Source organism: Bufo bufo, chromosome 8, assembly GCF_905171765.1.
Source record: "Bufo bufo chromosome 8, aBufBuf1.1, whole genome shotgun sequence".
NCBI lineage: Eukaryota > Metazoa > Chordata > Amphibia > Anura > Bufonidae > Bufo > Bufo bufo.
This window is the reverse complement of record NC_053396.1, coordinates 153,148,655-153,173,032: the sequence shown is the minus strand read 5'-3', so window position 1 is coordinate 153,173,032 and position 24,378 is coordinate 153,148,655.

Genomic DNA, 24,378 nt, shown 5'->3' with positions numbered 1-24,378 from the left:
CGTGCAAACCACTCGGGTCTTGTCGTCAGCACATTGTTTGAAGAAGTGCCATGCCAGGGAACTCCTTGAAGCTGCCTTTGGGGTGCTCGGTCCCAGATGGCGGCGGTCAGTAGCAGGCGGAGTCTCTTGGCGGCGGGTGTTCTGATTTTGCCCACTGCTCCCTCTTTTGCTACACTGTTGGCTTGGTCTCACCACTGCCTCTTCCTCCGAACTGTGAAAGTCAGTGGCACGACCTTCATTCCATGTGGGTTCTAGGACCTCATCATCCCCTGCATCGTCTTCCACCCAGTCTTGATCCCTGACCTCCTGTTCAGTCTGCACACTGCAGAAAGACGCAGCAGTTGGCACCTGTGTTTCGTCATCATCAGAGACGTGCTGAGGTGGTATTCCCATGTCCTCATCATCAGGAAAAATAAGTGGTTGTGCGTTAGTGCATTCTATCTCTTCCACCCCTGGGGAAGGGCTAGGTGGATGCCCTTGGGAAACCCTGGCAGCAGAGTCTTCAAACAGCATAAGAGACTGCTGCATAACTTGAGGCTCAGACAGTTTCCCTGATATGCATGGGGGTGATGTGACAGACCGATGGGCTTGGTTTTCATGCGCCATCTGTGCGCTTTCTGCAGAAGACTGGGTGGGAGATAATGTGAATGTGCTGGATCCACTGTCGGCCACCCAATTGACTAATGCCTGTACCTGCTCAGGCCTTACCATCCTTAGAACGGCATTGGGCCCCACCAAATATCGTTTTAAATTCTGCTGGCTACTGGGACCTGAGGTAGTTGGTTCACTAGGACGTGTGGCTGTGGCAGAACGGCCACGTCCTCTCCCAGCACCAGAGGTTCCTCTAACACCACCACGACCATGTCCACGTCCGCGTCCCTTATTAGATGTTTTCCTCATTGTTCCCGTTCACCACAATTTTGAGAATGGCAATTTTGGGAATGCTTTTTCAACCCAGAACAAAAAGTCTGCTTTTACGGTCACTACAAATAACTTGACCAGCTAAAACTGTGCAGATTTGGTTGAATAGAGATGTGAGACCTGTTTTTTTTTTGCGCTGTGTGACAGTTATAGGTTTAATCACAGAATGACACTTCTATCAGCACGCTAGCGTGTGTCTTAGGTTTTTCTGAATGACACTATCAATACCTTCAATGTAAGATTTTCTTTTTGGGATAGATTTCAAGTAGGCCTCAAATACCAGAAACTAGTTATTTTGAGAATGGCAAATTTGGGAATGCTTTTTCAACCCAGAACAAAAAGTCTGCTTTTACGGTCACTACAAATAACTTGACCAGCTAAAACTGTGCAGATTTGGTTGAATAGAGATTTGAGACCTGTTTTTTTTTGCGCTGTGTGACAGTTATAGGTTTAATCACAGAATGACACTTCTATCAGCACGCTAGCGTGTGTCTTATGTTTTTCTGAATGACACTATCAATACCTTCAATGTAAGATTTTCTTTTTGGGATAGATTTCAAGTAGGCCTCAAATACCACAAACTAGTTATTTTCAGAATGGCAAATTTGGGAATGCTTTTTCAACCCAGAACAAAAAGTCTGCTTTTACGGTCACTACAAATAACTTGACCAGCTAAAACTGTGCAGATTTGGTTGAATAGAGATGTGAGACCTGTTTTTTTTTGCGCTGTGTGACATTTATAGGTTTAATCACAGAATGACACTTCTATCAGCACGCTAGCGTGTGTCTTAGGTTTTTCTGAATGACACTATCAATACCTTCAATGTAAGATTTTCTTTTTGGGATAGATTTCAAGTAGGCCTCAAATACCACAAACTAGTTATTTTCAGAATGGCAAATTTGGGAATGCTTTTTCAACCCAGAACAAAAAGTCTGCTTTTCCGGTCACTACAAATAACTTGACCAGCTAAAACTGTGCAGATTTGGTTGAATAGAAATGTCAGGTCTATTTTTTAGGCGCTGGGTGACAGGCTCAACTTGCCCCTGATGTAATATATGGCCAAAAAATAACTACACTGTTGATGGTTAAATGCACTTGGGTGACACAGGCTCAGCCTGCACCAGATGTAGTATATGGCCAAAAAATAATCAGACTGTTGATGGTTAAATGCACTTGGGTGACACAGGCTCAGCCTGCACCAGATGTAGTATATGGCCAAAAAATAATCAGACTGTTGATGGTTAAATGCACTTGGGTGACACAGGCTCAGCCTGCAGCTGATGTAGGATATAGCACAAAATAACCACACTATCGATGGTTAAATACACTTGGGTGACACAGGCTCAGCCTGCAGCTGATGTAGTATATGGCCAAAAAATAATCAGACTGTTGATGGTTAAATGCACTTGGGTGAAACAGGCTCAGCCTGCAGCTGATGTAGTATATGGCCAAAAAATAACCAGACTGTTGATGGTTAAATGCACTTCGGTGACACAGGCTCAGCCTGCAGCTTATGTAGGATATAGCACAAAATAACCACACTATCGATGGTTAAATACACTTGGTGATAGCTTGTGCTGGCGCACCACAAGTCACGAAATGGCCGCCGATCACCCCAGAAAAAAAGTGATCTAAAAACGCTCTGGGCAGCCTCGAAAAAGTGAGCAAGTCAATAATAGCACTTCAATGATCCACAGCTGCAGATCGATCACAGAATGAAGTCTTTTGGAGGAGTTAATCTGCCTAATCTCGCCCTAACGTCGCAGCTGCAACCTCTCCCTATACTGATCATAGCAGAGTGACGCGGGGCTACGTGACTCCAGCTTAAATAGAGGCTGGGTCACATGGTGCACTGGCCAATCACAGCCATGCCAATAGTAGGCATGGCTGTGATGGCCTTTTGAGGCAAGTAGTATGACGCTTGTTGATTGGCTGCTTTGCAGCCTTTCAAAAAGCGCCAAGAAAGCGCCGAACACCGAACCCGAACCCGGACTTTTACGAAAATGTTCGGGTTCGGGTCCGTGTCACGGACACCCCAAAATTCGGTACGAACCCGAACTATACAGTTCGGGTTCGCTCATCCCTATTCATGAGTAGTGTAGATCAGGAATTTTCCATGCAAATGGTTTTTCAGCTGAAAAACAAGGCAGATTCTGCTAGTTTAGTGTCATCTGCAAAAATTAATATTTTACTGTGCAAGCCTTCTACAAGATCAGTAATAAATATTGTTAAGAGAATAGGGCCCAATACTGACCCCTTTGGTACTCCACTAGTGACAGTGACCCAATCTGAGTGTATACCATTAATAACCATCCTCTGTTTTCTATCACTGAGCCAGGTACTTACCCACATATAGACATTTTCTCCCAGTCAAAGCATTCTCATTTTATAAACTAACCTTTCATGCGGTACAGTGTCAAATGCTTTGGAGAAGTCCATATATACGAAATCCATTGATTGATTCACCGCTATCAAGTCTAGAACTTATAATAAATAATAAATAGATGGACTGGCACTCAAACATAGGTAACTCACATGGATACACGTATATTTTTTAGGTATTAAAAACTATGTATAAAATAGCTGAATAGTACAGCTAAAATATTGCACACTAAAAATATTGCACACTAAGAACAAGTAGAACCATAAAACCACGCATGGAAAGGTAGGTAAACCACAGTCACTCCACATATGTTCTGAGTTTTCACAAAAGTCTCATGTATAGGTATTTCAATAAATCCAGTTTCAGAAAGTTCATATGTAGACCAGGATATTATGATGAGATCGGTTGTACACAGTTCATGTCAGGCAATTCTGCTATATGGGGCTCATATGTAGAACAAAGATATGGCTTAGGCTTTCAATTTTGATATAGGTGTTTGTATATAGCTTGAATAAATCAATATCCGCCTGAGTGGTTACTTACAGTTCAGTCGGTCAAGCCTGTTGTGGCGTCCCACTGCTGTGGGCTTACCTGACTCTGTATGTCGCCTTTGCTGTGATCGATATTATCGAATTGGAAAGTTGCGTTTTCAGCATGGAGTTTCAGCCTCTGGTGCAATGGTATGCGATCTTGGGCTCTCACGCTGTGCCTTGGCGTCTCACGCTGTGTTTGTTGTTGGCAGTTCACGTGACTCTCCTCACAACTCGTAGGAAAATTCAAATTCTCATCAGTATTCGATTTTTATGTATCCGATTTTTTTTGCATCCGATTTTTTGCATCCAATTTTTCGCAATATGCTGAAGCGCTTCAGACTTATTTTTGCATATATTTGGCTATTGAATATAGTCTTTCAGTTGCCAGACGCGTTTCGGGGAGTACTTTCCCCTTCTTCAGTGGCTATATTCAATGTTTCCGGATCCAATCTTTTATATCCTGTTTGAGCTCCCATCAAAGCCTGGTTTGGACTTCTGTCCTACAGATTTCTTTGCCATTTGATATATAAGCATTTTAAAGTGCATATGTTTTCTTGTTTATTTATGCTTGCAGATTGATAGTGGTATATTTATCACGTAATTTTCGAATATATCGATTATTTGTTCGATCTCCTTTGAAAATGTATCGAATTCTGGTATTTTATTCTCTATGCGGTTTCCATGCGGTATGCATGCGTTTTTTCCTGTATTCATGCGTTTTTTTGCTTATGTTTGCAAAATGGTATTTTATACCCTCCCTATATGTTAAGAAATTCATAATACTGGCACAATAAAAGATAGAAGATAAAATCATAATGCGATCCATGGGATCTTCTAGTTTACCCATTTCTGTATATTGTCCCTCCATTCCACTGTCTCAAAATGTATTTCAAACATTCTAATATAACATATATCAATATATAAATATAAAAATATATAAAATATAAAAACATATAAGATATATATAAGAACTATATGAGAACATATAAGAAATAGTACAGGAAAGTTCATAACCAAAACCATCGAGGTCTAACTACAGCACGGGAAAGAGTAGAAAAACAGGGGGGCAATCAAATTGACAAAATGTCACGAGCAGAGTCAAGACGGATATATGACTTTGAAAGCCTGCTACCAGCAGGATTAAATTCCGAGCTAGAGATTTTTGGGTTCCTGTGACAATCAGGTTAACAAGGGGCGCGGGTCCCCTTGCCGATGGGAGATCGCATGTCCGGCTGTTTATCAGCACTGCAATCTTCTACATTTTGAGACAGTGGAATGGAAGGACAATATACAGAAATGGGTAAACTAGAAGATCCCATGGATCGCATAATGATTTTATCTTCTATCTTTTATTGTGCCAGTATTATGAATTTCTTAACATATAGGGAGGGTATAAAATACCATTTTGCAATCATAAGCAAAAAAACGCAAGAATACGGGAAAAAACACATGCATACCGCATGGAAACCGCATAGAGAATAAAATACCAGAATTCGATAAATTTTCGAAGGAGATCGAACTACTAATATGCATATGCACTTTAAAATGCTTATATATCGAATGGCAAAGAAATCTGTAGGACAGAAATCCAAACCAGGCTTGATGGGATCTCAAACAGGATATAAAAGATCGGATCCGGAAACATTGAATATAGCCACTGAAGAAGGGGAAAGTACTCCCCGAAACACGTCTGGGAACTGAAAGACTATATTCAATGTCCGAGTATATGCAAAAATAAGTCTGAAGCGCTTCAGCATATTGCGAAAAATTGGATGCAAAAAATCGGATGCAAAAAAATCGGATACATAAAAATGGAATACTGACGAGAATTTGAATTTTCCCGCGAGTTGTGAGGAGAGTCATGTGAACCGCCAACAACAAACACAGCATGAGACGCCGAGGCACAGTGTGAGAGGCCAAGATCGCATACCATTGCACCAGAGGTTGAAACTCCATGCTGAAAACGCGACTTTCCAATTCGATAATATCGATCACAGCAAAGGCGACATACAGAGTCAGGTAAGCCCACAGCAGTGGGATGCCACAACGGGCTTGACCGACTGAACTGTAAGTAACCATTCAAGCGGATATTGATTTGTTCAAGCTATATACAAACACCAATATCATAATTGAAAGCCTAAGCCATATCTTTGTTCTACATATGAGCCCCATATAGCAGAATTGCCTGACATGAACTGTGTACAACTGATCTCATCATAATATCCTGGTCTACATATGAACTTTCTGAAACTGGATTTATTGAAATACCTATACATGAGACTTTTGTGAAAACTCGAATACGACTTATCATTGGAAGGGTGATCCAATTGGACTAGAGCACCTACCTTGGTATATAGTAGAGTGAGCCATTGTCTTGTACTAGCATTAAAGGGCTTCTGTCACTCCACTAAACTCATTATTTTTTTTTGTCTCCTTAAAATCCTTATGCTGCGATTTCTCAATATATAGGGCTATTACTCAGTTTGGTTCAGTAGTTATATAAAAAAAACTGACTTTTATAATATGCAAATTACCTCTCTAGCAGCAGGTAGGGCGGCTACCTGCTGCTAGCAGCCGCATCCTCCATTCATAATGACGCCCCCTCCTCATGTTGATTGATAGGGCCAGCGGACGCGCTCGTTCTCTGACTGGCCCTGTCTGTGTTTTAAATCTCGCGCCGGTCTTCAGTTGGCGCAGGCACACTCATTGGAGGACGCTCGCTCGGCCGCTCCATCCTCAGTGCGCCTGCGCCGATGATGTCACATGTACACCCGGCGCAGGCGCACTGAGGATGGAGCGGCCGAGCGAGCGTCCTCCACTCAGTGCGCCTGCGCCAACTAAAGACCGGCGCGAGATTTAAGACGCAGACAGGGCCAGTCAGAGAACGAGCGCGTCCGCTGGCCCTGTCAATCAACATGAGGAGGGGGCGTCATTATGAATGGAGGATGCGGCTGCTAGCACATTTGCTAAGCGCCAATCCTGTGGAACACACCCTGTTAATATGGAGTCCCTAAATATCAAAAATAATTGTCTGGCTATGACATTACTTAATTCTCTTAGGATACAGGGGTGTATTCCATCTGGTCCTGGCGATTTGTCTATATATTTTTTTCCTCCCTCCGCCATACAGTCCCATGTAAATAACATCACACCATATCTCCTGCCCCCTCCAAAATACAGTCCCATGTAAATAACATCACTCCCCCCCTTTAGCCCCTCCAATATATAGTTCAATGTAAATAACACTATTTCCCTCCCTCCGCCATAGAGTTCCATGCACATAACATCACACAATCTCTCCAGCCGCCTCCAAAATACAGTCCCATGAAAATAACATCACTCCCCTCCCTTCAGCCCCTCCAATATATAGTCCCATGTAAATAACACTATTTCCCTCCCTCCACCATAGAGTTCCATGTAAATAACAACATCACACCATCTCTCCAGCCCCTTCCAATATACAGTCCCATGTAAATAACATCCCTCTCTATCTATAGGCCCCCCAAAATGCAATCCCATGTAAATAGCATCACCTCCTCTCCAGCCACCTTCAACATACAGTCCCATGTAAATAATATAACCCCCTCCCCAGCCGCCTCCAACATTCAATCACATGTTAACATCACCCCCTCAACATTCAGTCCCATGTAAATAACTTCACTCCCTCCTCCAGCCGCTGTCAACATACAGTCCCATGTAAATAACATCACTGCCTCTACCAGCCCCCTCCGACATACAGTACCATGTAGATAACATTACTCCTTCCCACAGACGCCTCCAACAAACAGTCCCATGTAAATAACATCACCCTACCCCAGCCCTCTCTAAAATTCACTCCCATTAACATCACTTCCGCCCACAGCCGCCATCAACATACAGTACCATGTAAATAACATCACCTTGCCCCAGCCCCCTCCAACATTCAGTCCTATGTAAATAACATAATTCCGTTCAGCCCTAACATACAGTCCCAGTTAAATAACCACAACTCCTAGCATTGCTCTGCTTCTCCCTTCACTTATCTCTCCTCATATAGCAGACCTCACCACAGTTTCTTCCCCCAGGACTTCTTCTCTTCATTGCCCTCCTTTCCTGCACTGGTCACATGATGGTGACATCATTGCAGGTCCTTCTCAGCCACTGCCTGTTTTACTGGTCACATATCCTGTGATGTCCTTCAGATCTTCCAGTGCATTTGATTCAATTGTATTACCGTCCTGAGGACGGCAAGACAGTTGTATCTAGCTGGCAGGCAGTACATTCGGGGCCTAGGACAAAACATCAGGGCCCCAGGCCCCCAATGTCTTAACCTAGCAATGCCCCTGCCATGCAGTTCTTTTACTTGATGATTTATGTATAGGGTTGAGCGAGCCCGAACTGTATAGTTCGGGTTCGTACCGAACTTTAGGATTTTTGGACCCCGGACCCGAACCCGAACTTTTCCGTAAAAGTTTGGGTTCGGGTTCGTTGTTCGGCGTTTTCTTGGCGCTTTTTGAAAGGCTGTACAGCCAATCAACAAGCGGTTAACTGTCTGACCTTATAAGCCATCACAGCCATGCCTACTAATGGCATTGCTGTGATTGGCCAGAGCAGCATGTGACCCAGGCTCTATATAAGCTTGAGTCACGTAGCGCTGCACGTCACTCTGCTGTTACAAGTGTAGGGAGAGGATGCTGCTGGACTTGTGATTTCAGGGAGAGAATAGAAGAGAATCTAACTCAGCGATCTACAGAGAAATAGTTGTGTGGGTGCAGGACACAATCGTTTTACCCTGCCCTGAGGCCATTGACCAAAAAAAAAAACTTTCATAGTTCTGTTATTTAGGTGGGTGGCGGCGGCCATTTTATGCAAGCTCAGTGCACTAGCACTGCATCTGAGTTTTTGGGACATTGCAAATCACCATTTTTTTGGGCAAACTACAAGATCTGGATTAGTCAGTGTGCAATTTAAGGTAGAAATACACCCATCATTTTCTCGGGTTTTAAAAACACACCATTTTTTTCAAAAAACAGTACTTTCCAGATCTGCAAGTGTTAAATTCAAGTTTAATATATACAGCTTTCATATTCTGTTACCAAAAAAAGACTTTTTTTGGCAATCTACAACATCTGGATTAGTCAGTGTGCAATTTAAGGTAGAAATACACTTATCATTTTCTGGGGTTTTAAAAACACACATTTTTTTTCAAAAAACAGTATTTTCCAGATTTGCAAGTGTTAAATTCAAGTTTAATATATACAGCTTTCATATTTCATTTACTAAAAAAATCACAATTTTGGCAATCTACAACATCTTGAATAGTCAGTGTGCAATGTAAGCTACAAATACACCCATCATTTTCTGTGGTTTGAAAAACACACTTTTTAAAAACAAACAAACTGAGTTTTCCAGATCTGCAAGTGTTAAATTCAAGTTTAATATATACAGCTTTCATATTCTGTTACCAAAAAAATACTTTTTTGGCAATCTACAACATCTGGATTAGTCAGTGTGCAATTTAAGCTAGAAATACACCCATCATTTTCTGGGGATTTAAAAATACACAATTTTTTTCAAAAAACTGTATTTTCCATATCTGCAAGTGTTAATTCAAGTTTAATATATACAGATTTCATATTCTGTTACCAAAAAAAGACTTTTTTGGCAATCTACAACATCTGTATTAGTCAGTGTGCAATTTAAGCTAGAAATACACCCATCATTTTCTGGGGATTAAAAAAAACAACACTTTTTTTCTCCAAAAAACTGTATTTTCCATATCTGCAAGTGTTAAATTCAAGTTTAATATATACATCTTTTATATTTCATTTACTAAAAAATCACAATTTTGGCAATCTACAACATCTTGATTAGTCAGTGTGCAACTCAAGCTAGAAATACACCCATCATTTTCACGTTTGAAATTAAAGGCTTATATACTGCTGTCAAATTCAGTTGTTAAACAAACACTCGTTTGGGCACAAAAAATTTAGTTGACAGCCTTTGATGCAGATGTCATTGTGAGATACAACCTTAATACATTTGGGTTACATTCAGAGATTTTAAATACCGCCATTTGGTGCACCAATATTGAATTCAGGCCTACACTGGTTCAGGCCCTGTGAGATACAATCTCTAGATACAGGGGTTTGATTCAGGGATTTGAAATACAGCCATTTAAAATACAGCCATTTTGTGCAAAGAAATATTTACTTCAGGCCTACACTGGTTCAGACTGGGTGAGATACCCATTCTACATACAGGGGTTTGCATCAGCCATTTGAAATACAGCCATTTTGGGCAAAGAAATATTTACTTCAGGCCTACAGTGGTTCAGGCCCTGTGAGATACTCCCTCTACATACAGGGGTTTGATTCAGGGATTTGAAATACAGCCATTTGAAATACAACCATTTTGGGCAAAGAAATATTTGCTTCAGGCCTACACTGGTACAGGCCCTGTGAGATACTCCCTCTACATACAGGGGTTTGATTCAGGGATTTGAAATACAGCCATTTGAAATACAACCATTTTGTGCAAAGAAAAATTTACTTCAGTCCTACACTGGTTCAGACCGTGTGAGATACCCACTCTACATACAGGGGTTTGAATCAGGCATTTGAAATACAGCCTTTAGAAATACAGTCATTTTGTGCAAATAAATATTTACTTCAGGCCTACACTGGTTCAGGCCCTGTGAGATGCTCCCTCTAAATACAGGGGTTTGATTCAGGGATTTGAAATATAGCCATTTGAAATACAGCTATTCATTTAGGGCAAAGAAATATTTAGTTGAGGCCTCCACTGGTCCAGGCCCTGTGAGATACTCCCTCTACATACAGGGGTTTGATTCAGGGATTTGAAATACAGCCATTTGAAATACAGACATTTTGGGCAAAGAAATATTTACTTCAGGCCTACACCGGTTCAGGCCCTGTGAGATACCCCCTCTACATACATGCCTCTGGGCAGCCTGGCACACATGAGCGATTACATGCTGCAGTGTCTCCGCAACGACCGCTGAGTTGCCCACATTCTAACTTGTGCTGATTACTGGGTGGCCACGCTGCTGGATCCCCATTACAAGGATAACGTACCGTCCTTAATTCCGTCACTGGAGCGTGGTAGACGCGCTGCTGGTGGCATTCCCACCTGACAGCGGAGGCACAGTGGAAGCACAAGGCGAAGGCAGAGGACGAGGAAGAGGTCGCCAACGCAACTGGGGCACCGCCAGCACCTCAGAAGGCAGGGTTAGCATGGCCAAAATGTGGAAAAGCTTTGTCAGCACGCCACAACAACCAGCACCACCAGCTGATATGGAACGTCTTAGCAGGAGGCAGCATTTCACCAACATGGTGGAGCAGTATGTGTGCACACGCCTACACGTACTGAATGACGGGTCTGCCCCCTTCAACTTCTGGGTCTCCAAATTGGGCACATGGCCTGAGCTTGCCCTTTACGCCTTGGAGGTGCTGGCCTGCCCTGCAGCCAGTGTATTATCTTAACGTGTCTTTAGCACGGCAGGGGGCGTCATCACAGACAAGCGCAGCCGCCTGTCCACAGCCAATGTGGAAAAGCTCACGTTCATTAAAATGAACCAGGCATGGATCTCACAGGAATTGTCCGTACCTTGTCTTGAATAGACATGTATATTGGCACTAAGCAGCCATTGTTATACTGCAGCGCAATTGCTCATGTTTGTATTTTGGATATTCCACACTCTTTTGGAGTGTACCTTAATTTAAAAAAATGTAATTAAAACCAAAAACCTGTGTTGGCTATCTCGTCCTCCTCCACCGTCGCTTCCACCTACTCCACTACATCCACTGCCTCCTCAAACTCCTACTCCATATGGAACTCCACCTCATAAATCCATTTTTTTTTTTGTACGTGTTTTCATTATTTTGTCATTTACATTTTCTGGTGAAATTAACCAATTTTTGGGTGTATAGTACCACTGCTATACCTAGAAGGCCTTTTTAAAAAAGAATTGTAATTAATATTTTCGGGTGAAATTCACCAATTTTTGGGTGTATAGTACATCTTCTATACCTAGTAGACCGTTTAAAAAAAAAATAATTGTCATTAACATTTTCTGGTGAAATTAACCAATTTTTGGGTGTATAGTACTACTGCTATACCTAGTAGGCCGGTAAAAAAAAAAAAAAAAAAAGATCATTTACATTTTAGGGTGAAATTCACCAATTTTGGTGTGTATAGTACCACTGCTATACCTAGTAGGTCGGTAAAAAAAAAAAAAAAAATTGTCAGTTACATTTTATGGTTAAATTAACAAATTTTTGGGTGTATACACTCACCTAAAGAATTAATAGGAACACCATACTAATACGGTATTGGACCCCCTTTTGACTTCAGAACTGCCTTAATTCTACGTGGCATTGATTCAACAAGGTGCTGATAACATTCTTTAGAAATGTTGGCCCATATTGATAGGATAGCATCTTGCAGTTGATGGAGATTTGAGGGATGCACATCCAGGGCACGATGCTCCCATTCCACCACATCCCAAAGATGCTCTATTGGGTTGAGATCTGGTGACTGTGGGGGCCATTTTAGTACAGTGAACTCATTGTCATGTTCAAGAAACCAATTTGAAATGATTCGAGCTTTGTGACATGGTGCATTATCCTGCTGGAAGTAGCCATCAGAGGATGGATACATGTTCTCATTCTGTTTACGCCAAATTCGGACTCTACCATTTGAATGTCTCAACAGAAATCGAGACTCATCAGACCAGGCAACGTTTTTCCAGTCTTCAACAGTCCAATTTTGGTGAGCTCATGCAAATTGTAGCCTCTTTTTCCTATTTGTAGCCCATCCGCCTCCAGGTTGTGCGTGTTGCGGCTTCACAAATGCTTCGCTGCATACCTCGGTTGTAACGAGTTGTTATTTCAGTCAACGTTGCTCTTCTATCAGCTTGAATCAGTCGGCCTATTCTCCTCTGACCTCTAGCATCCACAAGGCATTTTTGCCCACAGGACTGCCGCATAATGGATTTTTTTCCCTTTTCACACCATTCTTTGTAAACCCTAGAAATGGCTGTACGTGAAAATCCCAGTAACTGAGCAGATTGTGAAATACTCAGACCGGCCCGTCTGGCACCAACAACCATGCCACGCTCAAAATTGCTTAAATTACCTTTCTTTCCCATTCTGTCATTCAGTTTGGAGTTCGGGAGATTGTCTTGAGCAGGACCACCCCCCTAAATGCATTGAAGCAACTGCCATGTGATTGGTTGACTAGATAATTGCATTAATGAGAAATAGAACAGGTGTTCCTAATAATTCTTTAGGTGAGTGTAGTACCACTGCTATACCTAGTAGACCGGTTAAAAAAATTAAATAAATTGTCATTTACATTTTAGGGTGAAATTCACCAATTTTGGTGTGTATAGTACCACTGCTATATCTAGTGGACCTGTAAAAAAAAATTAAAAAATTGTCAGTTACATTTACTGGTAAAATTTTGGGGTGTATAGTACCACTGCTATACCTAGTAGACAGGTTAAACAAAACAAAAAAAAAATTGTCACCATGGTAGGCGCATAAAAGAACATCAAAAGTTGATAGAGCAGATATCAAATTGGATCGTGAACATCCCGAGGACGTGCGACATGGTGGGGCAGTAAGTGTGCACACGCCTACACGAACTGACTGACAGGGGTCAGCTCCTGCAATTTCTGGATCTCCAAATTGGGCACATGGCCTGAGCTTGCCCTTTACCCCTTGGAGGTGCTGGCCTGCCCTGCAGCCAGTGTATTGTCTGAACGTGTGTTTAGCATGACTGGAAGGGGTTATCACAGGTTATATTTCCCCATGTTTTGGGGTGTACCCTAATTTTAAAAATAACATTTAAAACCAAAAAGCAGTGTAGGCTACCTCCTCCTCCTCCACCGCCGCTTCCACCTACACCGCCACATCCACCGCCTCCTCAACCTCCTACTCCATATGGACCTGGTCCCTCCTAGATCAAGATTATTATATTTTATTTTTACGTATTTTATGTTATTTTAAGTCATTTCCCTAACCACATTTGTTTGCAGAACACTTGTCATGCTCTTAACCACATTTTGACGCCATTTGCAGCCCTCTAGCCCTTTCCATGACATTTTTACAGCCATTTTAGTGCTCAAAAGTTCGGGTCCCCATTACCTTCAATGGGGTTCGGGGTCAAGTTCAGGTCAAGTTCGGGTTCCAAACTCGAACTTTTTTCCGAAGTTCGGCCGAACCCGAACATCCAGGTGTCCGCTCAACTCTACCTATGTACAATGTCACTAAACTGCAATGTTTTTGTTGCAATTTAGCAATAATTGTACCAAAATGAGTGATCACAGTTACATAAGTTTAATAAAGTTACATTTTTGCACCTGTATTATGGATGTAAAATCCAGCCTGGGTGTGGGTGTAATGACTCAAAGTTACAGCATCATACTGTAGATACTTGCTATTAGTTTGGGTCAATCAAGTTTATGTTTGGATTTATACCTGTATTACACACATTTTATAATACTTTTTTTATTTTGTCATCAAGGTAGCTACAAGAGGGCTTTCGTTGGCAGTGGTACTATTTTAGACTATTTATCATTTATTGATTAATTTTTATGTATTTTTTGGGAAGGAAATGGGAACAATAGTAAATCTGCCATCATTTTTAGTTTTTTTTATGATATGCACTGTGCTAAAAAAAAGGTTAGAACAGTGCATATTATAGAACTTTAGACATTTTAATTGCAGTGATACCAAATACTGTAGTTTAGATTATTTCACATGTTACTACTCAGTTTACGTTTTCACATTACAAGAAGCAAAACTTTTTTTTACTGCCAGTCAATGGCAGGCCACGTGTGACGTCACCTGTGACGGAAGGGGAGGGGGTCATTGTCAGGGGGTTTACAGGTTTTTTTGATAACCCTTTTGGTAACATGTAAAAGGCTAAGAGACTAAGAGTCACATAGAGGACCTACGAGGTCCTCTCACTCAGTGGCCCCCAACCTTTTTTTGCACCAGGGACCGGTTTCCTGCAAGACAATTTTCCTGCAGACCGGTGTGGCGGGGGTGGGGGTGGTTTGCTGTTGGTTATATCACGCTCATAACAAAACACAGTAATTAATCATCTTGTTTAGGCCCCCACTTAAGGACTTGCAGGTGATATCTCCACTGACTGGAGTTGTTCTCTTTCCTTTTTTTCATCAGTCCTGCACGGATTACTCTGATGACATCTCCTGACAACAACTTGTTTCTGCATAAATTAAAACCCCTACTTAGTAATAATGCCTCCTTTTATTCCCATACCTATGTCCCTACTTAGTAATAATCCCCATTCAACCCCCAGTAGATATAATGCCCCCCAGTAGTGCCCTATGTGCATATAACTCCCCCCAGTAGTGCCCTATTTACATATAATGCAGCTAAGTAGCGGCCTCTTTACATATAATGTTTCCAGTAGTCCCCTCTTCACATATAATGCCCCTCAGTAGCAGCCTCTTTACATATAATGCCACGGTAATGTCTTCTTTACATATAATGCCCCCAGAAGTGCCCTCTTCACATAAAGTGCCCCCCAGCAGGGCTGTCTTTAACGCGGGGCAAAATGGGCAGCTGACCCAGGCCCAGTTGCTCCTGGGGGGCCCAAGGCAGCTGCCTCTTGAGCCCCGCTGGCCACTGCCCACAAGTCTGTACTAGTACATGGGCGTTGTAGTGTGTGTAACAAGAGCCGGAGAGGCAGCTCACTAGAGCTTGTAATGATAAAAGTGGCAGCCATTTCCCGCACCCTCAGCACCGCATTCAGTCACACGCAGGGCTCTGCTTCTGAGGGGATTCTTCAGCCTCCACAAACTTTCCGTCAAGACTGGGAATTTACAACAAGGAAGTGTGCAAGGAGAGAAATGACAGCCCGGACAGCCAATCAGAGACAAGGAAGGGTTGTGAGAACCAATGTAGGAGCAGAAGGGGAGGGGTGGGAAAGTCCTAACTTGTAACAGAAGGGAGAAGTATGCACATTGGACTGAGGAGTGTGTATAGCTGTCGTGTGTGTACTGAGGATTGTGTATATCTCCTGTGTGTACTGTATCACATAAATATAGCTGTCCTGTGTGTACTGAGGAGTGTGTATAGCTATCCTGTGTGTACTGAGGAGTGTGTATATGTCCTGTGTAGGGATGAGCGAACCCGAACTGTATAGTTCGGGTTCGTACCGAATTTTGGGGTGTCCGTGACACGGACCCGAACCCGAACATTTTCATAAAAGTCTGGGTTCGAGTTCGGTGTTCGGCGCTTTCTTGGCGCTTTTTGAAAGGCTGCAGAGCAGCCAATCAACAAGCATCATACTACTTTGACCAAGAGGCCATCACAGCCATGCCTACTATTGGCATGGCTGTGATTGGCCAGTGCAGCATGTGACCCAGCCTCTATATAAGCTTGGGTCACGTAGCGCTGCACGTCACTCTGCTGATACAAGTGTAGGGAGAGGTTGCAGCTGCGACGTTAGGGCGAGATTAGGCAGTGATTAACTTCTCCAAAAGACTTCATTCAGTGATCGATCTACAGCTGTGGATCATTGAACTGCTGCTATTCAATTGCTCAGTGTTTTTAGGCTGCCCAGAGCGTTTTTCAGTCACTTTTTTCTGGGGTGATCGGCGGCCATTTTGTGGCTTGCTTGTGCGCCAGCACAAGCTACCACCAAGTACATTTAACCATCAATAGTGTGGTTATTTTTTGCTATATCCTACATCAGGGTCAAGATTTCATCAAGTGCATTTAACCATCAATAGTGTGGTTATTTTTTGGCCATATACTACATCAGGGGCAAGCTGACCTTGTCACCCAAGTGCATTCAACCATCAATAGTGTGGTTATTTTTTGCTATATCCTACATCAGGGTCAAGCTTTCATCAAGTGCATTTAACCATCAATAGTGTGGTTATTTTTTGGCCATATACTACATCAGGAACAAGTTGAGCCTGTCACCTAGCGCCTAAAAAATAGGCCTCACATTTATATTAATCCAAATCTGTAATTACTGCTTTAGCTGGTCAAGTTATTTAGTGTCCGTCAAAGCACAGTTTTTGTTCTGGGTTGAAAATTAATTCCCAAATTTGCAATTCTCAAAATTAGTGGTTTCTGCTGTATCAGGCCTACTTTAAATCTATCCCTAAAAGGGTATATTAGATTCAAGGTGCTGATAGGGAAATTCTCAAGAATTATACACACACGCTACAGTGCAGATCCAAGTCTAATTCTGTGATTAAACGTATACCTGTCACCCAGCGCCTAAAAAATAGGCCTCACATTTATATTCATCCAAATCTGTACTGTTTTAGCTGGTCAAGTTATTTAGTGTCCGTCAAAGCACAGTTTTTGTTCTGGGTTGAAAAACAATTCCCAAATTTGCAATTCTCAAAATTAGTGGTTTCTGCTTTATCAGGCCTACTTTAAATCTATACCTAAAAGGGTATATTAGATTCAAGGTGCTGATAGGGTAATTCTCAAGAACTTCACACACACGCTACAGTGCAGATCCAAGTCTAATTCTGTCCGTAAACGTATACCTGTCACCCAGCGCCTAAATAATAGGCCTCAAATTTATATTCAGCTAAATCTGTCATTACTGGTGTGCCTGTATTAGTGTAATATGGTACCTAAATAGATAGCCAGATAGTGTTAGGTGTCTGTAAAAAAAGGCCTGAATTTTAATTCAATACATTGGCTCGAATAATATTTTTCTTATTGTGGTGAACGGTAACAATGAGGAAAATATCTAGTAAGGGACACGGACGCGGACATGGTCGTGGTGGTGTTAGTGGACCCTCTGGTGCTGGGAGAGGACGTGGCCGTTCTGCCACAGCCACACGTCCTAGTGTACCAACTACCTCAGGTCCCAGTAGCCGCCAGAATTTACAGCCATATTTGGTGGGGCCCAATGCTGTTCTAAGGATGGTAAGGCCTGAGCAGGTACAGGCATTAGTCAATTGGCCGACAGTGCATCCAGCACGTTCACATTATCTCCCACCCAGTCTTCTGCAGAAAGCGCACAGATGGCGCATGAAAACCAAGCCCATCGGTCTGTCACATCACCCCCATGCATATCAGGGAAACTGTCTGAGCCTCAAGTTATGCAGCAGTCTCTTATGCTGTTTGAAGACTCTGCTGGCAGGGTTTCCCAAGGGCATCCACCTAGCCCTTCCCCAGGGGTGGAAGAGATAGAATGCACTAACGCACAACCACTTATGTTTCCTGATGATGAGGACATGGGAATACCACCTCAGCACGTCTCTGATGATGACGAATCACAGGTGCCAACTGCTGCGTCTTTCTGCAGTGTGCAGACTGAACAGGAGGTCAGGGATCAAGACTGGGTGGAAGACGATTCAGGGGACGATGAGGTCCTAGACCCCACATGGAATGAAGGTCGTGCCACTGACTTTCACAGTTCGGAGGAAGAGGCAGTGGTGATACCGAGCCAACAGCGTAGCAAAAGACAAAGAGGGAGCAGTGGGCAAAAGCAGAACACCCGCCGCCAAGAGACTCCACCTGCTACTGACCGCCGCCATCTGGGACCGAGCACCCCAAAGGCAGCTTCAAGGAGTTCCCTGGCATGGCACTTCTTCAAACAATGTGCTGACGACAAGACCCGAGTGGTTTGCACGCTGTGCCATCAGAGCCTGAAGCGAGGCATTAACGTTCTGAACCTTAGCACAACCTGCATGACCAGGCACCTGCATGCAAAGCATGAACTGCAGTGGAGTAAACACCTTAAAAACAAGGAAGTCACTCAGGCTCCCCCTGCTACCTCTTCTGCTGCTGCCGCCTCGGCCTCTTCTGCTGCTGCCGCCGCCTCTGCCTCTTCCTCCGCCTCTGGAGGAACTTTGGCACCTGCCGCCCAGCAAACATGGGATGTACCACCAACACCACCACCTGCGTCACCAATCATCTCAACCATGTCACACGGCAGCGTTCAGCTCTCCATCTCACAAACATTTGAGAGAAAGCGTAAATTCCCACCTAGCCACCCTCGATCTCTGGCCCTGAATGCAAGCATATCTAAACTACTGGCCTATAAAATGCTGTCATTTAGGCTGGTGGACACAGACAGCTTCAAACAGCTCATGTTGCTTGCTGTCACACAGTATGTTGTTCCCAGCCGGCACTACTTCTCCAAGAGAGCCGTGCCTTCCCTGCACAACCAAGTATCCGATAAAATCAAGTGTGCACTGCGCAACGCCGTCTGTGGCAAGGTCCACCTAACCACAGATACTTGGACCAGTAAGCACGGCCAGGGACGCTATATCTCCCTAACTGCACACTGGGTAAATGTAGTGATGGCTGGGCCCCAGGCGGAGAGCTGTTTGGCGCACGTCCTTCCGCCGCCAAGGATCGCAGGGCAACATTCTTTGCCTCCTGTCTCCTCCTCCTCCTACTCAGCTTCCTCCTCCTCTTCTTCCACCTGCTCATCCAGTCAGCCACACACCTTCACCACCAACTTCAGCACAGCCCGGGGTAAACGTCAGCAGGCCGTTCTGAAACTCATCTGTTTGGGGGACAGGCCCCACACCGCACAGGAGTTGTGGCGGGGTATAGAACAACAGACCGATGAGTGGTTGCTGCCGGTGAGCCTCAAGCCTGGCCTGGTGGTGTGCGATAATGGGCGAAATCTCGTTGCAGCTCTGGGACTAGCCGGTTTGACGCACATCCCTTGCCTGGCGCATGTGCTGAATTTGGTGGTGCAGAAGTTCATTCACAACTACCCCGACATGTCAGAGCTGCTGCATAAAGGGCAGGCCTTCTGTTCGCGCTTCCGGCGTTCACATCCTGCCGCTGCTCGCCTGTTTTGCCTACAGCGTAACTTCGGCCTTCCCGCTCACCGCCTCATATGCGATGTGCCCACCAGGTGGAACTCCACCTTGCACATGCTGGACAGACTGTGAGAGCAGCAGCAGGCCATAGTGGAGTTTCAGCTGCAGAACGCACGGGTCAGTCGCACTGCGGATCAGCCCCACTTCACCACCAATGACTGGGCCTCCATGCGAGACCTGTGTGCCCTGTTGCGCTGTTTCGAGTACTCCACCAACATGTCCAGTGGCGATGACGCCGTTATCAGCGTTACAATACCACTTCTATGTCTCCTTGAGAAAACACTTAGGGCGATGATGGAAGAGCAGGTGGCCCAGGAGGAGGAGAAGGAAGAGGGGTCATTTTTAGCACTTTCAGGCCAGTCTCTTCGAAGTGACTCAGAGGGAGGATTTTTGCAACAGCAGAGGCCAGGTACAAATGTGGCCAGACAGGGCCCACTACTGGAGGACGAGGAGGACGAGGATGAGGAGGAAGCAGGTTCACAGCGGGCTGGCACCCAACACAGCTCGGGCCCATCACTGGTGCGTGGCTGGGGGGAAACGCAGGACGATGACGATACGCCTCCCACAGAGGACAGCTTGTCCTTACCTCTGGGCAGCCTGGCACACATGAGCGACTACATGCTGCAGTGCCTGCGCAACGACAGCAGAGTTGCCCACATTTTAACGTGTGCGGACTACTGGGTTGCCACCCTGCTGGATCCACGATACAAAGACAATGTGCCCACCTTACTTCATGCACTGGAGCGTGATAGTAAGATGCGCGAGTACAAGCGCACGTTGGTAGACGCGCTACTGAGAGCATTCCCAAATGTCACAGGGGAACAAGTGGAAGCCCAAGGCGAAGGCAGAGGAGGAGCAAGAGGTCGCCAACGCAGCTGTGTCACGGCCAGCTCCTCTGAGGGCAGGGTTAGCATGGCAGAGATATGGAAAAGTTTTGTCACCACGCCACAGCTAACTGCACCAGCACCTGATACGGAACGTGTTAGCAGGAGGCAACATTTCACTAACATGGTGGAACAGTACGTGTGCACACCCCTCCACGTACTGACTGATGGTTCGGCCCCATTCAACTTCTGGGTCTCTAAATTGTCCACGTGGCCAGAGCTAGCCTTTTATGCCTTGGAGGTGCTGGCTGTATGCCTTGGCCGTGCTGTATTCAGCACGGCAGGCGGCGTCATTACAGACAAACGCAGCCGCCTGTCTACAGCCAATGTGGACAAGCTGACGTTCATAAAAATGAACCAGGCATGGATCCTACAGGACCTATCCATCCCTTGAGCAAATTAGACATTAACTACCTCCCCTTAACAATATATTATTGTACTCCAGGGCACTTCCTCATTCAATCCTATTTTTATTTTCATTTTACCATTATATTGCGGGGCAACCCAAAGTTGAATGAACCTCTCCTCTTTCTGGGTGCCGGGGCCTAAAAATATCTGACAGTGGCCTGTTCCAGTGGTGGGTGACATGAAGCCTGATTCTCTGCTATGATATGAAGACTGATTCTCTGCTGACATGAAGCCTGAATCTCTGTTATGGGACCTCTCTCCTCTGCCTGGGTGCCTGGGCCTAAACATGTGACAGTGGCCTGTTCCAGTGGTGGGTGACGTGAAGCCTGATTCTCTGCTATGACATGAAGACTGATTCTCTGCTGACATGAAGCCTGAATCTCTGTTATGGGACCTCTCTCCTCTGTCTGGGTGCCGGGGCCTAAAAATATCTGACAGTGGCCTGTTCCAGTGGTGGGTGACGTGAAGTCTGATTCTCTGCTATGACATGAAGACTGATTCTCTGCTGACATGTGGCCTGAATCTCTGTTATGTGACCTCTCTCCTCTGCCTGGGTGCCTGGGCCTAAATATGTGACAGTGGCCTGTTCCAGTGGTGGGTGACGTGAAGCCTGATTCTCTGCTATGACATGAAGACTGATTCTCTGCTGACGAGAAGCCAGATTCTCTGTTACGGGACCTCTCTCCTCTGTCTGGGTGCCGGGGCCTAAAAATATCTGACAGTGGCCTGTTCCAGTGGTGGGTGACATGAAGCATGATTCTCTGCTATGACATGAAGACTGATTCTCTGCTGACATATAGCCAGATTCTCTGTTACGGGACCTCTCTCCTTTGCCTGGGTGCCTGGGCCTAAATATATGACAATGGACTGTTCCAGTGTTGGGTGACGTAAAGCATGATTCTCTGCTATGACATGCAGACTGATTCTCTGATGACATGAAGCCAGATTCTCTGTTACGGGACCTCTCTCCTCTGCCTGGGTGCCTGGGCCTAAATATCTGACAATGGACTGTTCCAGTGTTGGGTGACATGAAGCCTGATTCTCTGCTATGACATGAAGACTGATTCTCTGCTGACATGAAGCCAGATTCTCTGTTACGGGACCTCTCTCCTCTGCCTGTGTCCGGGGCCTAAAAATATCTGACAGTGGCCTGTTCCAGTGGTGGGTGACATGAAGCCTGATTCTCTGCTATGACATGAAGACTGATTCTCTGCTGACATGAAGCCAGATTCTCTGTTACGGGACCTCTCTCCTCTGCCTGGGTGCCGGGGCCTAAATATGTGACAGTGGCCTGTTCCAGTGGTGGGTGACGTGAAGCCAGATTCTCTGCTATGGCATGAAGACTGATTCTCTGCTGACGTGAAGCCAGAATCTCTGCTATGGGACCTCTCTCCAATTGATATTGGTTAATTTTTATTTATTTAATTTTATTTTAATTCATTTCCCTATACACATTTGTTTGCAGGGGATTTACCTACATGTTGCTGCCTTTTGCAGCCCTCTAGCTCTTTCCTGGGCTGTTTTACAGCCTTTTTAGTGCCGAAAAGTTCGGGTCCCCATTGACTTCAATGGGGTTCGGGACGAAGTTCGGGTCGGGTTCGGTTCCCAAACCCGAACATTTCCGGAAAGTTCGGCCGAACTTCTCGAACCCAAACATCCAGGTGTTCGCTCAACTCTAGTCCTGTGTGTACTGTATCATATTTAAATAGCTGTCCTGTGTGTACTGATGAGTGTGTATAGCTGTCCTGTGTGTACTGATGAGTGTGTATAGCTGTCCTGTGTGTACTGATGAGTGTGTATAGCTGTCCTGTGTGTACTGATGAGTGTGTATAGCTGTCTTGTCTGTACTGATGAGTGTGTATAGCTGTCCTGTGTGTACTGATGAGTGTGTATAGCTGTCCTGTGTGTACTGATGAGTGTGTATAGCTGTCATGTGTGTACTGAGGAGTGTGTATATCTCCTGTGTGTACTGTATCACATGTATATAGCTGTCCTGTGTGTACTGAGGAGTGTGTATAGCTGTCCTGTGTGGACTGTATCACATGTATATAGCTGTCCTGTGTGTACTGAGGAGTGTGTATAGCTGTCCTGTGTGTACTGTATCATATTTAAATAGCTGTCCTGTGTGTACTGATGAGTGTGTATATCTGTACTGTGTGTACTGAGGAGTGTGTATAGCTGTCCTGTGAGGACTGAGGAGTGTGTATAGCTGTCTTGTGTGTACTGTATCATATTTATATAGCTGTCCTGTGTGGACTGATAAGTGTGTATAGCTGTCCTGTGTGTACTGAGGAGTGTGTATAGCTGTCCTGTGTGTACTGAGGAGTGTGTATAGCTGTCTTGTGTGTACTGTATCATATTTATATAGCTGTCCTGTGTGGACTGATAAGTGTGTATAGCTGTCCTGTGTGTACTGAGGAGTGTGTATAGCTGTCCTGTGTGTACTGAGGAGTGTGTATATGTCCTGTGTGTACTGTATCATATTTATATAGCTGTCCTGTGTGGACTGATAAGTGTAGGCAACACAGTTGCTGTATTTGTGGGAGGGGAGGCTCCTGCATTTACTACTTAAGGCACCTCTGTGCCCTCCCCCCTGGCAGCTACCTTCACGATTCCCGGCATAGCAACGTGTGCCGCGTCACTTCCGGGTCACGTGGTGGATCAGCGTCCGACGGCCGCCATCCTGAGTACTACAGCGCTTCACCTCTGCAACCTACAGCCGCTCCCATCCGGCAGGTATCCCGGCACAGGTAACGGTCGCGTGCCCCCTGGCTTCATGCCCCACGTCCAGGCGTCAGAGGGTTCGGTAGCCGCGCGCCACTTCCCTCCCCGCTGGGCAGCCATGTAAGCCGGGCGCACGCGGCACATTCAACTGACAGCATCCTCCTAGTGGCGGTACCGCCTACCTACGTGCACATCCCGTTCTGCTGGAGAATGCTGTCGGCACCACAGTCACCACTATCACTCGGTCACTAGTCACGTTTCCAGGCTGCGGGCTCAAACTGTTTATTCTCCGTGCTTGCTTCCAGTGTACTGCCGGATTCATATCCCCAGCGGGACAGTATCCACGCAGTCACACGGTACCTGGTCCCTTCCATCACGTGTTAACAGTCTGGGGTCATACATATGTTCACACATGGTGCATAGGGAATTGCATCGCTACATTCCGTATCTCATGTGTCTTGTCATACCGTAGCTACAATGTCGTCCACATTACCGTTCTCGATACCGCACCAGCCAGTACGCAATTCAAGGCATACCCACGCTGGTCATATGTAATTATTCTGCAGCTTGTTCTGCGCACCTAGCTCTGGAGCAGCATACGGGTTGTACATACTGGTCTAGACGTCCGGTGTTTCATGTTCCACAGGTAACTTGTATGTCATCACCGGTAAATT